Here is a 15425-nt window from a genome sequence, read left to right as displayed (position 1 = left end):
TAATAAAATATGAAAGAGATTCATTCTAAACCTGATGTGTAAAAAATGCTCGAATGCTGGTATTGGCAAAGTTAAATATAATTCCATGTCTAGGGAGGTTTTAAGCATCGAGTGCAACCATACACTGGGCTTCAGCAGTTCTTTCTCCTCCCCTTCCATTGTTTTGATTAAGGTGAAAGAGTGTTTTATGAGTGTTACATCCTTTTGAGTAATACCTTCAGGTTTTATAAATATGTCCAAACGTCCCAGCTCGCTAAAACAAGTTTTTAAATAATTAATCCATGGGATTTTGATCATGTGGTCCAAGCTTAGAATCTCTCATAAGGTTATGTGTAAGGCCAAGATGCTTGTTAAGCCAACATTGTAGTCAGAAAGTCAGGGGACGCAGGGCCAAGGTGTCACTTATATACGGCATACCGGTTTCTTCATGAACTGACAGATTCGCTGTCCCATTCGGAACGCTCAGTAGTTGTTTTAAAAAGTTGTTTTCTGTCACCTGAAGACCTTCGAGGCCAGAGTATCCCCATAAGTCACTCCCATAACTGGCTATAGCTAAGCATTTGGCTCGATACATTTTTAGCAGTGCTGCCATAGGTCGGTTACCCATTTTAGTGGCAAATCCATATAATGCCGCATTTGCCCTGGTGATTTCACCCTTTTTTTATTTAAAAGTGGAACCCAATTGAGCCGGTGATCTAAAAGACCACCCAGATAAAAGAAAGTTAAGCAATTCGGCACTCTGGCTACGTTCACCACAAAAGGGTAGTGTCTGTTGAGTCTAGGCCCTACCTGCATCACATAAGATTTGGTGTTGTATATGGCCAGGTCTCGCTTGGTCATAAATCCATGGAATGCATCAAGTAGGGTTTGTAACCCCTTAGGGGTGCGGGCCAGGAGGACTGCGTCGTCTGCATATAGCAGGACATAGCAGGACGGGCAGTCCTCGCCGACCCACATATGGGTAATCAGCCCCTGTGTCTAACAGTGCTCCTTCTAGGTTATTGATATAAAGGTTAAAAAGGAAGGGGGCTAATATGCACCCCTGCCGAACCCCCCCCAATGGGAATCCCTGATCGATATTTGGCATGGGTAAGAGCGCTTTATTGCTCACCCCAGGCTAAAGTAATCAATGAGGGTTTACAGTCTAGGGTTTTTCATATAAATTTGGCCACAAGACAGTGGTGCCCTTTATCCCCCCCTGCTGTATTATACACCAGATAAGGGAGCCAGCTGGGGACAAATGACCACTTATCATCAAGCAATAGGAAGGGTGTAGTATTCTCTTTCACTCAATAATATCACCAGAAGGATGTTTAAGTGGTAGCTTTAATCCAAGAAGAAAAGCACATCCATGTACTTCAGTGTCAGATGGTAGAATGAATATAGATACATCACAGCATTCTAACAGTGCTCTGTAGAACACAGAACACCAGCATTTAAAAGGATACACAGGAAATGCAAGCATGCAAGAACGAGACATTTAGAGGGGAAGACAGGATACTACATATCCTCCCTTTTTCTAAAATAACAAAATACTGACTATCCTCCTTTTTCAAAAATAATAAAACAATAAAAAAAACTAGTATAGATACATATAAATAACTAATTCCTAAATTATGTATATAAAACACAAAATATCCCCACAGTACAGATGAATGTATCATTCAATAATCTGAGCTAAAACATATTACATTATCTATGACAGAGCATAGTATTTAACAGTAGCTTTTAACACGCTTGTCAGTACATATTACCATATTGCATTGAGATTTTTCAGACGTAGAGGGTGAAGGAGAATCGCTGTCAGAATCATAATCAGAAGAATCAGTATTATTAACATGGACAATTTTAGATGACTGTGAAGAACTTCTATTGCAGACCTTAGCATAATGCCCCACAACCCCACAATTAGAACATTTAGCATACCTAGCGGGACATTTCTCAAAATCTGCATTGTGATTCTTATCTCCACAACGATAGCAAGCAAAGGAAAAAGAATAATTGTTATTATTATTATACATTTTCCTAGTGAAAGATTTTGAGTTAGAAGACTTTCTCTGAGAATTCCCATCGGATTGAAACTTCTTATCACCTTTCTTGTCCAAAAACTCCTTATTAGATTTTACTGAAATTTTGTTAACCGTAGAAGTAGTAGTTCCAGACTGATCAGCTAAAGCTTTGGAGCTTCTATCCGATAACTCAGCTTTTTTCAATAAAGTTATTACGTCCTTAAGACTAGACTCTCCCTCAATCCATAGTCTATCTTGAATACTCCTATTCCTGGAACACACAACAACTTGATCACGAATGAGTTCGTCGTGTAATACTCCAAATTTGCAATGCATGGCAAGCAATTTCAATTGGGAAACATATTCTTCTACTGACTCATTCTCCAACTGTTTCCTTTTGAAAAATGCACGTCTGGTAACACCAATACATACTATAGGTGAATAATGCTCAGTTAAATCAGAAATTGCAGCTTTAAAAATATCAATATCACTTGCTCTTTCTGGTTTCTGCATTTGATTATAGACTCTTAAACCTTCTGGACCAAGACTATGTAGAAGCATTCTCAATTTACGTTCAGGGAACAAAGTTCCAACATTGTCTTCTAAAGTGGCTATATAATTGAGAAAATATTCCTTCCACTCAGACCACTTTGTACTTGGTTCACCAGGTGAAGTTAGAAACTCTTTAGGCGTGCTAATATTTATATTGATGCATGAAGAAGTTGCAGAACTGTTTGAAGAATTACTTGTGGAAGCAGAATTGGTGATACTCATGTTGTTCGAAGAAAATTAAGATAATGCAAGAACAATAAAAATTTGAATAAACTTACAATGCTGGTCGAAATTGTAGAAAATGCTGCATAAATACGTGTAAATTGAAGAAAAACGAAGTACTGATGTGCTTCAATGGTAAAATAAACTCGTAACTTGGTTTGTATAAATCCAAGATGGAGGCACGTACAAAATGCGGGGTTACGCGACGTGACCTCTGATGTGCCAATCAATGCGCTTCTTACGCGTCACACGTTACTAAGCAACAACAAGCCGTGGAGATGCGAGCGCTTGTTTCATGCAAACGCGCGTTGCTAAGCAGTGAACTGAAGAAATGCGCAACAACGGAAAGGCACGTTGAAAGGTAAACATGTAGACAAAGTTTATACTTCGGGCTGAAGATATTAAATATGAATGAAGAACAGATCGAACATGAACCAGTCAATGTACTCACGATTTTCCTCAGAAATACGATGTTACCAGCAATTGTAGTTGAATCACCATGAACCTTTAACACGAAGAGCAGACAAATAGTTAAATTTTTTTTTTTAAACTAAGTAGTAGAAGTAGATTTGAAGAGGAGATCGATGAATCCTCGAAGAAATTGAAGAATCCTACTCAAAATCAGAGTACGAATAACGAAGAAGGAAAAAAAAAATAATCCCAAAAATGGTTATTGGTTCTTTGAAAGTATCCCGATCGTCGCCAATTTGTAGTATTCTCTTTCACTCAATAATATCACCAGAAGGATGTTTAAGTGGTAGCTTTAATCCAAGAAGAAAAGCACATCCATGTACTTCAGTGTCAGATGGTAGAATGAATATAGATACATCACAGCATTCTAACAGTGCTCTGTAGAACACAGAACACCAGCATTTAAAAGGATACACAGGAAATGCAAGCATGCAAGAACGAGACATTTAAAGGGGAAGACAGGATACTACAAAGGGGTGCCCTAAATGTGGGGAATATGGAGCAAATATTGTTCATATGTTTGTGGAGTACCCTATGCTAGCGGCCTTTTGGCAAGAGGTTCTGAATGTACTAAGAATTCGACTTGGGTTGGTAGTGGTCTTTACTACAACCGAGATAATGCTGGGCTACAGAGACAAGGGTGACAGAGCTAAGACAGCTCTGTTAACCATAGTTATAGTTTCTGCAAGATTAGCTATAGCCCGGGCATGGATTTCTCAGAAGCCATGTAATGTAATGGAGTAGTGGGGTATCTTTACGGAAATTTTTGAGCGTGAAAAAGTTCTGGCTAGGGTCAGAGGTCTTAAGGCACTACGGAAATTTAGGGCTATTTGGCATGGTATGATTCAGGATTAAGGGGCTAAACATTTTCTTTATGGTCTGCCTTTTCACTGCTTATTATTTAGTTAATTTTCCATTATCTGGCTGATAAAGTGTCGTTAACGGCTACCATTCCTCTAGAAAACATGAAATGTAAATGAAAAAATATGTAACGGGTTATCATTATTATATGGATACTTTGAGTTTGAATCCTTTGCAAAATAAAAATTGTTGGAAGGGGCGACCACAGAGGGGCAGGATATGCTCTCCCGACCACTCCGTGACCCACCTCTCCCAGGAATACTGCCGAGACCTAATGTAAGGTACTCGCCGGGGAGGATTTCGTGTCTAAGATCTTACACACTGAGCTTACACCACACTTATGGACGGACACCACACCGTGGATTTCAGTATCAAAGTTCTTTATCAACAGGAGAAATTATGCAAAATGAATACGTATTCACAAGAGCGATCGAGGGATCATAAAGTCTCGGTTTTTAAGGAGTAGGGGAGCGGGACAGTCACAGTATGGGGCCAGTGCGAAGTGTACCCTGCACACAGCTCTCAATCCACGAGCCGGGGGATACGGAAGATGGAGGTTGTACTGGCTGCTCCACTCACTTCTTCTCGAGCCAGGTCGTACAGGTAGCGCTGATGGTCCAGCCGGACCAGAGTACTCCTCACCCGCGACGAGGTCAGCAGGTCTCGATCCGGAGTGAACAGAGTGTCTGTTGGTTCTGGGGGAGCCGCGACCACATCAGCAGGGCTCAGGATGTTCCACGAATGTCCTTTTAGTTGCAAGGGTGAGCCACGACGAGGTCAGCAGGGCTCTGAGGTTCCACAGTTCCTTCTCCACGAGGATGAGCCGCGACAACGTCAGCAGGGGTCGCACAAGTTCCAAAGTTCAAGTATCGATCTTCTCCTAGAGTGGCTGAGCCGCGACCAGGTCCGCAGGGCTCTCTTGTCCAGGATTCCACTGCCCGCTAGTTCTTGGGCTGGCCTTGATATAGTGCAGTGGCCCTTTGATGTCCGGACCCTCGCAGGTGGAGATCTCATGCCTCGGGGCTGATCGTTGGAGTTTCCCGTCGGCTGGCCCTTTGGATTCTTTTGAAGATGCGCCCGGGAATTTCCAGACGCCTAGCAGGGTCTGGAGCCAGCTCTCGGGGAGGCCAGAGGTGTGATCGAAACCAGCCCCCAGGGGAAGGCCAGAGGTGCAATCAAAACTCCTGGGCCTTATCTCACTCAGAGGAAACCCTCTACCCCCAGTCGGGCATGGGGCGTCTGGAACCTAGGTTTTGCTGGGGCTGGGGTCACGCCGGGGGCTAGGGAGTCAGGGACTTCGGGAAGGGTAATGGCTGCCGAGGGCCCTGTGTGGGGTGCAGGTTCTGGGTGCCCGGTACTGGGAGGATAGATGGCGGGATGAGGGGATGGTCGTCCATCGGTAGGGTCATGTGGGGGAGCGGGGCGGACAGGGACAGGGGTTTCTGTGTGCAGGGCTAACTAACGGGGGTTGAGGAACGGGGGAGAACCATGCCACGAGGCCAGGTCCAACACGCGTCCCCCACAGCTGAAAGGCAGGGAGAACTACCCATCCCCTTGGGGGTACTCTTCACTGAGGCGGAAAAATCGGGACAGGCCGTCCGCCTTGGCCTGGTCAGTACCAGGACGGTGCTCTACCGTGAAGTCCATTCCCATGAGGGAAATGGACCAGCGTAACAGTTTGGGGTTTTCTACTCTCATTTGCATTAGCCACCGGAGGGGCCGATGGTCGGTTTGGACCCGGAAGTGAGTACCGAACAGGTAGGGCCTCAACTTCTTCAGAGCCCACACCACCGCGAAGGCCTCTCGCTCGATGGTGCTCCACCTTTGCTCTTGAGGGAGTAAACTCCGGCTAATGAATGCCACTGGCTGATCTAGGCCCTTTTCATTCATCTGAGACAGGACTGCTCCGATGCCATGCTTGGACGCGTCCGTTTGGACCAGGAACTCTCAGGAGTAGTCGGGGGCCTGCAGTACTGGGGCAGTGCACATGGCGATCTTTAATGCTTCAAACGCCTTCTGGCAGGCGGGGGTCCAGCTAACTCTCTTCGGCTGCTTTTTGGAGGTCAATTCTGTGAGGGGGACTACGATGCTGCCATATCCCTTTATGAATCTTCGGTAGTACCCAGTGAGCCCCAGGAAAGCCCGCACTTCCGTCTGGGTCGTGGGGGCTTCCCAGGCCACTATCACATCAATCTTGGGTTGGAGGGGGGCTACTAGGCCGCTTCCGACCTGGTGCCCCAGGTAGACTACTGACCATTGCCCAATCTGACATTTACTGGCTTTGATGGTGAGGCCCGCTCGACGCAGGGCCATCAACACCTCCCAGAGGTGTTGTAGGTGTTCGGTCCAGTGAGAGCTGAATACCGCGATATCATCGAGATACGCGGCGCTGAATCTCTCCAACCCAGCCAGTACCTGGTTAACCAGCCTCTGGAAGGTGGCGGGGGATTTTTTCATTCCGAAGGGCATCACCCAGAAGTGGTAGTGTCCATCCGGGGTGGAAAAAGGGGATCTCTCCTTGGTCCCCTCCGTCAGTGTGATTTGCCAGTAACCGCAGGTCAGGTCGAAGGTGCTGAGGTAGTGAGCAGATCCTAGGCGGTCAATGAGCTCATCTGCACGGGGAAATGGGTGTGCGTCGGTTCAGGTGACTGCGTTGATCCCACGGTAGTCCACACAGAACCTCAGCTCGGGGACAGCGCCGGGGGCGGCCGCCTTCGGAACCAGGACCACAGGGCTGGCCCATGGATTGTCGGAGGCCTTGACCACTCCCAGGGCTAGCATCTTGGAGACTTCGGTCTTGATGCAGGCCCGGACTCTGTCAGGGACGCGGTAGGCTCTGTGCCATACCAGAGTACTGAACCCTGGTGTCCACATCGTGGACGCACCAACTGGTGACGCCGGGAACGAGGGAAAAAAGGTCAGAGAATTGTCCCAATAACTGGCGACAGTCCTCGCGTTGCTCGGGGGTGAGGGAGGAGGAGAGACTCACTCCTTCTACGGAGCCATCTTTCTCCTTAGCACACAGGAGATTGGGTAAAGGCTCTGTGTCCTCTTCCCCTCCATCGTCGGTGGCTAGGAGCAAACCCAACTCGGACCGTACAAAGTGGGGTTTGAGACGGTTCACATGGAGAACCCTCAAAAGGTTCCTTGAGGATTGCACATCTACGAGGTAGGTGACTTGGCTCTTGCGTTCCACCACTTTGAAGGGCCCGGTCCACTTGTCCTGAAGGGCACAAGGTTCCACCGGGGCCATCACCCAAACCTGCTGGCCGGGTTGAAACTCGACCAGAGTGTTGTTGTGGTCATACCAGCGTTTCATTTCTTCTTCGCTCGCCTCGAGGTTTGCCTCTGCGAGCTCTTAGAATTTCCGAGTCTGATTCCGAAGGGACAGAATGTATCGAAACACATCTGGGGGTCCTGGGGCGCCGCCTCCCATCCTTCCTTGACCAGGCTGAGGGGTCCCTGGACGGGGTGCCCGTAGAGCAGCTCGAACGGGTTGAACCCCAAGGACTTCTGGGGGACTTCCCGGTAGGCGAACAGGAGGCAGGGTCGTAGGATGTCCCACTTACGCCTCAGGGGCTCCTCGAGACCCATGATCATCCCCTTGAGGGTCGGTTGAACCGCTCAACCAGGCCGTTACCTTGGCGGTGGTATGTGGTGGTGAACTTGTACGTCACCCCACATTGTTGCCACAGAGACTTCATGTATTTGGAGATAAAGTTGGTTCCTCGGTCGCTCACCACTTCTCGCAGGAATCCCACCCGGGAGAAGATCCCCATCAGTGCCCGCCCCACTACGGGGGCTGTCACCGTCCGGAGGGGAATGGCTTTGGGGTCCTGGTGGCATGGTCCACCAGAACGAGGATGAACCGGTGGCCTAAGGAGCTCCGGGGGTCCAGTGGCCCCACAATGTCTATCCTCACCTGTTCAAAGGGAGTATTGACAACGGGGAAGGGTTGGAGGGGAGCCTTGCGCTTCCCTCCGCTCTTCCTGATGGCCTGGCACGTGGGGCAGGACTTGCAGTGGGTCTCCACATCGGCGCGCATGCGGGGCCAATAGAAATGTGTGACCAGTCGGTGATAGGTTTTGTCTTGTCCCAGGTGTCCCGCCAGGGGCACATCATGGGCCAGGTTCAGGAGGAAGCCGCGGAAACGTAGGGGTACCACCAGCACTGGGCTGACCCTAGTTCAGCGGACTTCTGTTCACTATGTAAGAGGCCATTTTCCCAATAGACAAAATGGGAACCGGATTGGTCACCGGCAGCCTGGGCGGCAGCCTGCTGCCACGGTCCGACTAGAGAAGGACAGGGGGTCTATTCCAGGCAGAACTCCTCTCAGGAAGGTCCTCCTTCCTGGCGCTACTGGGCTAACTCAGGGAGGTCGTCCAAATTCTGGGTATGCTCGACGGGAGGGCCTAGAGGACCTGCGTCGGGGTCAATTTCTTCCCCTGGGGTAGTCCGAGGACTCCGGGTCGCTCACTTTCCTCCTGGTCGTTGAAGGCCTGGCTAGTGGTCTCCGATTCCACCCCCCCAGGTGTGGACATTCTGGCGGTCATGGATCGTGTGCTCACGCATGCCCATTCGGGCATGCCCACCATCTCTAGGTGAGTCTTCCGCTCCACCTGCTTCCACGGGGAGCTTTCCAGATCGTTGCCCAGTAGACAGTCCACGGGCATGTCGGTGCGGTCAGCGACTCGCAAGTCACCGGAGACCCCTTCCCACTCAAAAGGGACCTGAGCTATTTGGCAGGTGTGGACGGAATTATCGGCTGAGACCACCCGGCAGGAGGCGTGGGGTATAATCTGGTCTTCTGTGACCAGGTGACAGCGCACTGCGGTGATGCTCACTCCTGTGTCGTGGAGGGCCCCTATGCGGTGTCCGTTGACTGTCACTTGTTGTCGGTACTTCTCAGTGTTGTTGGGCAGGGGGGCTCCCGGGATCATCTCCCTATCCCCGAGGGAGACTAATGACATGGCTGCTGGTTCCCACCCCTCTGAGTCTTCTACCTCTTCTTCCTCTAGAGCAACCGTGGCTACCTGGCATGTGGGGGGACCCACCGCAGTGGGTTTCTTATTCAGGGGACACTGGGGGTCACTGGCATAATGCCCAGGTTGCTGGCACTTGTAGCAGGCCGTGTTGGGTCGGGATCCCTGTCTACCTGAGGGGGACCCTGCGCTAATCACGGAGGGAGAGCTTTGGGACTGGTTTCGGGAGGGGCCTACGCTGGGGCCCTGACTGGAACTTCCGCTGACTACCTTGATCTCCCCCTCCTCTCTGTCGGGAAGATCCCTGTCCATTTCGGCCATAGTCTCCCACGGGCTCCCGGGGGACCCGGGTGTTCACCCAACGATCTGCCTTGACAGCGAGCTTCCGTGGGTCCGTCAATTTGCTGTCCAGGAGTTGGTAGTGGTCTTTACTACAACCGAGATAATGCTGGGCTACAGAGACAAGGGTGACAGAGCTAAGACAGCTCTGTTAACCATAGTTATAGTTTCTGCAAGATTAGCTATAGCCCGGGCATGGATTTCTCAGAAGCCATGTAATGTAATGGAGTAGTGGGGTATCTTTACGGAAATTTTTGAGCGTGAAAAAGTTCTGGCTAGGGTCAGAGGTCTTAAGGCACTACGGAAATTTAGGGCTATTTGGCATGGTATGATTCAGGATTAAGGGGCTAAACATTTTCTTTATGGTCTGCCTTTTCACAGCTTATTATTTAGTTAATTTTCCATTATCTGGCTGATAAAGTGTTGTTAACGGCTACCATTCCTCTAGAAAAATGAAATGTAAATGAAAAAATATGTAACGGGTTATCATTATTATATGGATACTTTGAGTTTGAATCCTTTGCAAAATAAAAATTATTGGAAGGGGCGACCACAGAGGGGCAGGATATGCTCTCCCGACCACTCCGTGACCCACCTCTCCCAGGAATACTGCCGAGACCTAATGTAAGGTACTCGCCGGGGAGGACTTCGTGTCTAAGATCGTACACACTGAGCTTACACCACACTTATGGACGGACACCACACCGTGGATTTCAGTATCAAAGTTCTTTATCAACAGGAGAAATTATGCAAAATGAATACGTATTCATAAGAGCGATCGAGGGATCATAAAGTCTCGGTTTTTAAGGAGTAGGGGAGCGGGACAGTCACAGTATGGGGCCAGTGCGAAGTGTACCCTGCACACAGCTCTCAATCCACGAGCCGGGGGATACGGAAGATGGAGGTTGTACTGGCTGCTCCACTCACTTCTTCTCGAGCCAGGTCGTACAGGTAGCGCCGATGGTCCAGCCGGACCAGAGTACTCCTCACCCGCGACGAGGTCAGCAGGTCTCGATCCGGAGTGAACAGAGTGTCTGTTGGTTCTGGGGGAGCCGCGACCACATCAGCAGGGCTCAGGATGTTCCACGAATGTCCTTTTAGTTGCAAGGGTGAGCCACGACGAGGTCAGCAGGGCTCTGAGGTTCCACAGTTCCTTCTCCACGAGGATGAGCCGCGACAACGTCAGCAGGGGTCGCACAAGTTCCAAAGTTCAAGTATCGATCTTCTCCTAGAGTGGCTGAGCCGCGACCAGGTCCGCAGGGCTCTCTTGTCCAGGATTCCACTGCCCGCTAGTTCTTGGGCTGGCCTTGATATAGTGCAGTGGCCCTTTGATGTCCGGACCCTCGCAGGTGGAGATCTCATGCCTCGGGGCTGATCGTTGGAGTTTCCCGTCGGCTGGCCCTTTGGATTCTTTTGAAGATGCGCCCGGGAATTTCCAGACGCCTAGCAGGGTCTGGAGCTAGCTCTCGGGGAGGCCAGAGGTGTGATCGAAACCAGCCCCCAGGGGAAGGCCAGAGGTGCAATCAAAACTCCTGGGCCTTATCTCACTCAGAGGAAACCCTCTACCCCCAGTCGGGCATGGGGCGTCTGGAACCTAGGTTTTGCTGGGGCTGGGGTCACGCCGGGGGCTAGGGAGTCAGGGACTTCGGGAAGGGTAATGGCTGCCGAGGGCCCTGTGTGGGGTGCAGGTTCTGGGTGCCCGGTACTGGGAGGATAGATGGCGGGATGAGGGGATGGTCGTCCATCGGTAGGGTCATGTGGGGGAGCGGGGCGGACAGGGACAGGGGTTTCTGTGTGCAGGGCTAACTAACGGGGGTTGAGGAACGGGGGAGAACCATGCCACGAGGCCAGGTCCAACACGCGTCCCCCACAGCTGAAAGGCAGGGAGAACTACCCATCCCCTTGGGGGTACTCTTCACTGAGGCGGAAAAATCGGGACAGGCCGTCCGCCTTGGCCTGGTCAGTACCAGGACGGTGCTCTACCGTGAAGTCCATTCCCATGAGGGAAATGGACCAGCGTAACAGTTTGGGTTTTTCTACTCTCATTTGCATTAGCCACCGGAGGGGCCGATGGTCGGTTTGGACCCGGAAGTGAGTACCGAACAGGTAGGGCCTCAACTTCTTCAGGGCCCACACCACCGCGAAGGCCTCCCGCTCGATGGTGCTCCACCTTTGCTCTTGAGGGAGTAAACTCCGGCTAATGAATGCCACTGGCTGATCTAGGCCCTTTTCATTCATCTGAGACAGGACTGCTCCGATGCCATGCTTGGACGCGTCCGTTTGGATCAGGAACTCTCAGGAGTAGTCGGGGGCCTGCAGTACTGGGGCAGTGCACATGGCGATCTTTAATGCTTCAAACGCCTTCTGGCAGGCGGGGGTCCAGCTAACTCTCTTCGGCTGCTTTTTGGAGGTCAATTCTGTGAGGGGGACTACGATGCTGCCATATCCCTTTATGAATCTTCGGTAGTACCCAGTGAGCCCCAGGAAAGCCCGCACTTCCGTCTGGGTTGTGGGGGCTTCCCAGGCCACTATCACATCAATCTTGGGTTGGAGGGGGGCTACTAGGCCGCTTGCGACCTGGTGCCCCAGGTAGACTACTGACCATTGCCCAATCTGACATTTACTGGCTTTGATGGTGAGGCCCGCTCGACGCAGGGCCATCAACACCTCCCAGAGGTGTTGTAGGTGTTCGGTCCAGTGAGAGCTGAATACCGCGATATCATCGAGATACGCGGCGCTGAATCTCTCCAACCCAGCCAGTACCTGGTTAACCAGCCTCTGGAAGGTGGCGGGGGATTTTTTCATTCCGAAGGGCATCACCCAGAAGTGGTAGTGTCCATCCGGGGTGGAAAAAGGGGATCTCTCCTTGGTCCCCTCCGTCAGTGTGATTTGCCAGTAACCGCAGGTCAGGTCGAAGGTGCTGAGGTAGTGAGCAGATCCTAGGCGGTCAATGAGCTCATCTGCACGGGGAAATGGGTGTGCGTCGGTTCAGGTGACTGCGTTGATCCCACGGTAGTCCACACAGAACCTCAGCTCGGGGACAGCGCCGGGGGCGGCCGCCTTCGGAACCAGGACCACAGGGCTGGCCCATGGATTGTCGGAGGCCTTGACCACTCCCAGGGCTAGCATCTTGGAGACTTCGGTCTTGATGCAGGCCCGGACTCTGTCAGGGACGCGGTAGGCTCTGTGCCATACCAGAGTACTGAACCCTGGTGTCCACATCGTGGACGCACCAACTGGTGACGCCGGGAACGAGGGAAAAAAGGTCAGAGAATTGTCCCAATAACTGGCGACAGTCCTCGCGTTGCTCGGGGGTGAGGGAGGAGGAGAGACTCACTCCTTCTACGGAGCCATCTTTCTCCTTAGCACACAGGAGATTGGGTAAAGGCTCTGTGTCCTCTTCCCCTCCATCGTCGGTGGCTAGGAGCAAACCCAACTCGGACCGTACAAAGTGGGGTTTGAGACGGTTCACATGGAGAACCCTCAAAAGGTTCCTTGAGGATTGCACATCTACGAGGTAGGTGACTTGGCTCTTGCGTTCCACCACTTTGAAGGGCCCGGTCCACTTGTCCTGAAGGGCACAAGGTTCCAACGGGGCCATCACCCAAACCTGCTGGCCGGGTTGAAACTCGACCAGAGTGTTGTTGTGGTCATACCAGCGTTTCATTTCTTCTTCGCTCGCCTCGAGGTTTGCCTCTGCGAGCTCTTAGAATTTCCGAGTCTGATTCCGAAGGGACAGAATGTATCGAAACACATCTGGGGGTCCTGGGGCGCCGCCTCCCATCCTTCCTTGACCAGGCTGAGGGGTCCCTGGACGGGGTGCCCGTAGAGCAGCTCGAACGGGTTGAACCCCAAGGACTTCTGGGGGACTTCCCGGTAGGCGAACAGGAGGCAGGGTCGTAGGATGTCCCACTTACGCCTCAGGGGCTCCTCGAGACCCATGATCATCCCCTTGAGGGTCGGTTGAACCGCTCAACCAGGCCGTTACCTTGGCGGTGGTATGTGGTGGTGAACTTGTACGTCACCCCACATTGTTGCCACAGAGACTTCATGTATTTGGAGATAAAGTTGGTTCCTCGGTCGCTCACCACTTCTCGCAGGAATCCCACCCGGGAGAAGATCCCCATCAGTGCCCGCCCCACTACGGGGGCTGTCACCGTCCGGAGGGGAATGGCTTTGGGGTCCTGGTGGCATGGTCCACCAGAACGAGGATGAACCGGTGGCCTAAGGAGCTCCGGGGGTCCAGTGGCCCCACAATGTCTATCCTCACCTGTTCAAAGGGGGTATTGACAACGGGGAAGGGTTGGAGGGGAGCCTTGCGCTTCCCTCCGCTCTTCCTGATGGCCTGGCACGTGGGGCAGGACTTGCAGTGGGTCTCCACATCGGCGCGCATGCGGGGCCAATAGAAATGTGTGACCAGTCGGTGATAGGTTTTGTCTTGTCCCAGGTGTCCCGCCAGGGGCACATCATGGGCCAGGTTCAGGAGGAAGCCGCGGAAACGTAGGGGTACCACCAGCACTGGGCTGACCCTAGTTCAGCGGACTTCTGTTCACTATGTAAGAGGCCATTTTCCCAATAGACAAAATGGGAACCGGATTGGTCACCGGCAGCCTGGGCGGCAGCCTGCTGCCACGGTCCGACTAGAGAAGGACAGGGGGTCTATTCCAGGCAGAACTCCTCTCAGGAAGGTCCTCCTTCCTGGCGCTACTGGGCTAACTCAGGGAGGTCGTCCAAATTCTGGGTATGCTCGACGGGAGGGCCTAGAGGACCTGCGTCGGGGTCAATTTCTTCCCCTGGGGTAGTCCGAGGACTCCGGGTCGCTCACTTTCCTCCTGGTCGTTGAAGGCCTGGCTAGTGGTCTCCGATTCCACCCCCCCAGGTGTGGACATTCTGGCGGTCATGGATCGTGTGCTCACGCATGCCCATTCGGGCATGCCCACCATCTCTAGGTGAGTCTTCCGCTCCACCTGCTTCCACGGGGAGCTTTCCAGATCGTTGCCCAGTAGACAGTCCACGGGCATGTCGGTGCGGTCAGCGACTCGCAAGTCACCGGAGACCCCTTCCCACTCAAAAGGGACCTGAGCTATTTGGCAGGTGTGGACGGAATTATCGGCTGAGACCACCCGGCAGGAGGCGTGGGGTATAATCTGGTCTTCTGTGACCAGGTGACAGCGCACTGCGGTGATGCTCACTCCTGTGTCGTGGAGGGCCCCTATGCGGTGTCCGTTGACTGTCACTTGTTGTCGGTACTTCTCAGTGTTGTTGGGCAGGGGGGCTCCCGGGATCATCTCCCTATCCCCGAGGGAGACTAATGACATGGCTGCTGGTTCCCACCCCTCTGAGTCTTCTACCTCTTCTTCCTCTAGAGCAACCGTGGCTACCTGGCATGTGGGGGGACCCACCGCAGTGGGTTTCTTATTCAGGGGACACTGGGGGTCACTGGCATAATGCCCAGGTTGCTGGCACTTGTAGCAGGCCGTGTTGGGTCGGGATCCCTGTCTACCTGAGGGGGACCCTGCGCTAATCACGGAGGGAGAGCTTTGGGACTGGTTTCGGGAGGGGCCTACGCTGGGGCCCTGACTGGAACTTCCGCTGACTACCTTGATCTCCCCCTCCTCTCTGTCGGGAAGATCCCTGTCCATTTCGGCCATAGTCTCCCACGGGCTCCCGGGGGACCCGGGTGTTCACCCAACGATCTGCCTTGACAGCGAGCTTCCGTGGGTCCGTCAATTTGCTGTCCAGGAGTTGGTAGTGGTCTTTACTACAACCGAGATAATGCTGGGCTACAGAGACAAGGGTGACAGAGCTAAGACAGCTCTGTTAACCATAGTTATAGTTTCTGCAAGATTAGCTATAGCCCGGGCATGGATTTCTCAGAAGCCATGTAATGTAATGGAGTAGTGGGGTATCTTTACGGAAATTTTTGAGCGTGAAAAAGTTCTGGCTATGGTCAGAGGTCTTAAGGCACTACGGAAATTTAGGGCTATTT

This window comes from Lissotriton helveticus, chromosome 10, assembly GCF_964261635.1.
Source record: "Lissotriton helveticus chromosome 10, aLisHel1.1, whole genome shotgun sequence".
In the NCBI taxonomy this organism is placed as follows: Eukaryota; Metazoa; Chordata; class Amphibia; order Caudata; family Salamandridae; genus Lissotriton; species Lissotriton helveticus.
This window is presented reverse-complemented; position numbering follows the sequence as displayed.